Source organism: Zonotrichia albicollis, unplaced genomic scaffold (assembly GCF_047830755.1).
Source record: "Zonotrichia albicollis isolate bZonAlb1 unplaced genomic scaffold, bZonAlb1.hap1 Scaffold_122, whole genome shotgun sequence".
NCBI lineage: Eukaryota > Metazoa > Chordata > Aves > Passeriformes > Passerellidae > Zonotrichia > Zonotrichia albicollis.
In genome coordinates this window covers 207,501-212,252 of record NW_027428349.1, presented here as the reverse complement: position 1 = coordinate 212,252, position 4,752 = coordinate 207,501, and positions in this window count along the sequence as shown.

Here is a 4,752-nt window from a genome sequence, read left to right as displayed (position 1 = left end):
CCGGGGTAGACCTGGTGTCCCAGGGCCCGGGGTAGACCTGGTGTCCCGTTCCCCGGGGTAGACCTGGTGTCCTGGGACCATGGGTAGACCTGGTGTCCCGTTCCCCGGGGTAGACCTGGTGTCCCGTTCCCCGGGGTAGACCTGGTGTCCCGGGCCCCGGGGTAGACCTGGTGTCCCGTTCCCCGGGGTAGACCTGGTGTCAGAGGGCCCCGGGGTAGACCTGTTGTCCCAGGGCCCGGGGTAGACCTGGTGTCCCGTTCCCCGGGGTAGACCTGGTGTCCGAGGGCCCTGGGTAGACCTGGTGTCCCGTTCCCCGGGGTAGACCTGGCGTCCCGGGCCCCGGGGTAGACCTGGTGTCCCGTTCCCCGGGGTAGACCTGGTGTCAGAGGGCCCCGGGGTAGACCTGTTGTCCCAGGGCCCGGGGTAGACCTGGTGTCCCGTTCCCCGGGGTAGACCTGGTGTCCGAGGGCCCTGGGTAGACCTGGTGTCCCAGGGCCCGGGGTAGACCTGGTGTCCCGTTCCCCGGGGTAGACCTGGTGTCCGAGGGCCCTGGGTAGACCTGGTGTCGCGGGCCCCGGGGTAGACCTGTTGTCCTAGAGCACTGGGTAGACCAGGTGTCGCGGGCCCCGGGGTAGACCTGGTGTCCCAGGGCCCGGGGTAGACCTGGTGTCCCGTTCCCCGGGGTAGACCTGGTGTCCTGGGACCATGGGTAGACCTGGTGTCGCGGGCCCCGGGGTAGACCTGGTGTCCCAGGACCATGGGTAGACCTGGTGTCCCAGGGCCCGGGGTAGACCTGGTGTCCCGTTCCCCGGGGTAGACCTGGTGTCCTGGGACCATGGGTAGACCTGGTGTCCCGGGCCCCGGGGTAGGCCCTGGGACACCAGGTCTACCCCGGGGAACGGGACAGCAGGTCTACCCCGAGTCCCGGGACAACAGGTCTACCCGGCGCTCGAGGACACCGGGTCTACCCCGGCGCCCGGGACACCAGGTCTACCCCGGTCCCTGGGACACCAGGTCTACCCGGCGCTCGAGGACACCAGGTCTACCCCGGAGCCCGGGACACCAGGTCTACCCCGGCCCCCGGGACACCAGGTCTACCCCCGAGCCCGGGACACCAGGTCTACCCCGGCCCCTGGGACACCAGGTCTACCCCGGCCCCTGGGACACCAGGTCTACCCCGGAGCCCGGGACACCAGGTCTACCCCGGCCCCTGGGACACCAGGTCTACCCCGGAGCCCGGGACACCAGGTCTACCCCGGTCCCCGGGACACCAGGTCTACCCAGCGCTCTAGGACAACAGGTCTACCCCGGCGCCCGGGACACCAGGTCTACCCAGGGCTCTAGGACAACAGGTCTACCCCGGCGCCCGGGATACCAGGTCTACCCAGGGCTCTAGGACAACAGGTCTACCCCGCTTCTGGCCCCTGGGACACCAGGTCTACCCCGTCTTGTGCCGAAGACACCAGGTCTACCCCGGAGCCCGGGACACCAGGTCTACCCCGGCGCCCGGGACACCAGGTCTACCCCGGAGCCCGGGACACCAGGTCTACCCCGGCCCCCGGGACACCAGGTCTACCCCGGAGCCCGGGACACCAGGTCTACCCCGGCGCCCGGGACACCAGGTCTTCCCCGTCTTGTGCCGAAGACACCAGGTCTACCCCGGAGCCCGGGACACCAGGTCTACCCCGGCGCCCGGGACACCAGGTCTACCCCGGAGCCCCGGACACCAGGTCTACCCCGGCCCCCGGGACACCAGGTCTACCCCGGAGCCCGGGACACCAGGTCTACCCCGGCGCCCGGGACACCAGGTCTACCCCGGAGCCCCGGACACCAGGTCTACCCCGGCCCCCGGGACACCAGGTCTACCCCGGAGCCCCGGACACCAGGTCTACCCCGGCCCCCGGGACACCAGGTCTACCCCGGAGACCCGGACACCAGGTCTACCCCGGCGCCCGGGACACCAGGTCTACCCCGGCGCCCGGGACACCAGGTCTACCCCGGAGCCCCGGACACCAGGTCTACCCCGGCGCCCGGGACACCAGGTCTACCCCGGAGACCCGGACACCAGGTCTACCCCGGCGCCCGGGACACCAGGTCTACCCCGGAGCCCCGGACACCAGGTCTACCCCGGCCCCCGGGACACCAGGTCTACCCCGGAGACCCGGACACCAGGTCTACCCCGGAGCCCGGGACACCAGGTCTACCCCGGCGCCCGGGACACCAGGTCTACCCCGGAGCCCCGGACACCAGGTCTACCCCGGCCCCCGGGACACCAGGTCTACCCCGGAGACCCGGACACCAGGTCTACCCCGGCCCCCGGGACACCAGGTCTACCCCGGGCTCTAGGACAACAGGTCTACCCCGCTTCTGGCCGGAGACACCAGGTCTACCCCGTCTTGTGCCGCAGACACCAGGTCTACCCCGTCTCGGGCCGGGGACACCAGGTCTACCCCGTCTCTGGCCGCGGACAGCCGGTCTACCCCGTCTCGGTCCGGGGACACCAGGTCTGCTGGCTCTCGGGCCGGGGACACCAGGTCTTCTCCGGATCTGGCGGGACACCAGGTCTACCCCGGTCCCTGGGACACCAGGTCTACCCCGGCGCCCGGGACACCAGGTCTACCCCGGAGCCCGGGACACCAGGTCTACCCCGGCGCCCGGGACACCAGGTCTACCCCGGAGCCCGGGACACCAGGTCTACCCCGGCGCCCGGGACACCAGGTCTACCCCGGAGCCCGGGACACCAGGTCTACCCCGGCGCCCGGGACACCAGGTCTACCCCGGAGCCCCGGACACCAGGTCTACCCCGGCGCCCGGGACACCAGGTCTACCCCGGAGACCCGGACACCAGGTCTACCCCGGCGCCCGGGACACCAGGTCTACCCCGGAGCCCCGGACACCAGGTCTACCCCGGCCCCCGGGACACCAGGTCTACCCCGGCGCCCGGGACACCAGGTCTACCCCGGAGCCCGGGACACCAGGTCTACCCCGGCGCCCGGGACACCAGGTCTACCCCGGAGCCCCGGACACCAGGTCTACCCCGGCCCCCGGGACACCAGGTCTACCCCGGAGACCCGGACACCAGGTCTACCCCGGCCCCCGGGACACCAGGTCTACCCCGGGCTCTAGGACAACAGGTCTACCCCGCTTCTGGCCGGAGACACCAGGTCTACCCCGTCTTGTGCCGCAGACACCAGGTCTACCCCGTCTCGGGCCGGGGACACCAGGTCTACCCCGTCTCTGGCCGCGGACAGCCGGTCTACCCCGTCTCGGTCCGGGGACACCAGGTCTGCTGGCTCTCGGGCCGGGGACACCAGGTCTTCTCCGGATCTGGCGGGACACCAGGTCTACCCCGGTCCCTGGGACACCAGGTCTACCCCGGCGCCCGGGACACCAGGTCTACCCCGGAGCCCGGGACACCAGGTCTACCCCGGCGCCCGGGACACCAGGTCTACCCCGGAGCCCGGGACACCAGGTCTACCCCGGCGCCCGGGACACCAGGTCTACCCCGGCGCCCGGGACACCAGGTCTACCCCGGAGACCCGGACACCAGGTCTACCCCGGCCCCCGGGACACCAGGTCTACCCCGGAGACCCGGACACCAGGTCTACCCCGGCGCCCGGGACACCAGGTCTACCCCGGCGCCCGGGACACCAGGTCTACCCCGGAGCCCCGGACACCAGGTCTACCCCGGCCCCCGGGACACCAGGTCTACCCCGGAGACCCGGACACCAGGTCTACCCCGGCCCCCGGGACACCAGGTCTACCCCGGAGCCCGGGACACCAGGTCTACCCCGGCCCCTGGGACACCAGGTCTACCCCGGCCCCTGGGACACCAGGTCTACCTCGCGCCGGCGGGACTTAGTCAAATAGCGGCGGGTGCCGGGTAGACCTGTTGTCTCGGCCGGCTGCGGAAGTTCACCAAGGGGTCGCTGTTGTCGGCTGCCTCCGGCTACCTCATCGTAGGCTGCGGCCTGAGGCGGCGCCCCTTCCCGGTCGATCTCCCTCGGTCCTCTTGGAGGCCTCGGCGGCTTGGGACTTATCTGCCCGTATTATGGGAGCGAGGTGACGGGCCGCATCCCCGTAGGTTGGCTGAGGCTGTGCCTACGTTTCAGGCGGAGAGGAGCAGCCGCACTCAGGTGGCCGGCAAAGGGAAAAAGCCAGTGTTCCGCCTAGCCGGGGCGAGTCTCCTTGTGGCTCGGCTCCGGCTCCCGTCCCTCCCGGGGAAGTTGGCACAGTGAGAGCGAGGCCGAGAGAGAAGGGCTGAGAAAAGACGGACCGGATCCCCCCGAGAGACCGAGAGAGAAGGGCTGCGAGCGGAGGGGCCGGTTCCCCCGGGAGGCCGAGAGATAGAGAGAAGGGGCCGGATTCCCCCCGGGATGCCGAGAGAGAAGGGCTGCCGAGCGGAGGGGCCGGATTCCCCCCGGGATGCCGAGAGAGAAGGGCTGCCGAGCGGAGGGGGCCGGTTTCCCCCGGGATGCCGAGAGAGAAGGGCTGCCAGCGGGGAGGGGCCGGTTTCCCCCGGGATGCCGAGAGAGAAGGGCTGCCGAGCGGAGGGGCCGGATCTCCCCCCGGGATGCCGAGAGAGAAGGGCTGCCGAGCGGAGGGGCCGGATCTCCCCCCGGGATGCCGAGAGAGAAGGGCTGCCGAGCGGAGGGGCCGGATCTCCCCCCGGGATGCCGAGAGAGAAGGGCTGCCGAGCGGAGGGGCCGGATCTCCCCCCGGGATGCCGAGAGAGAAGGGCTGCCGAGCGGA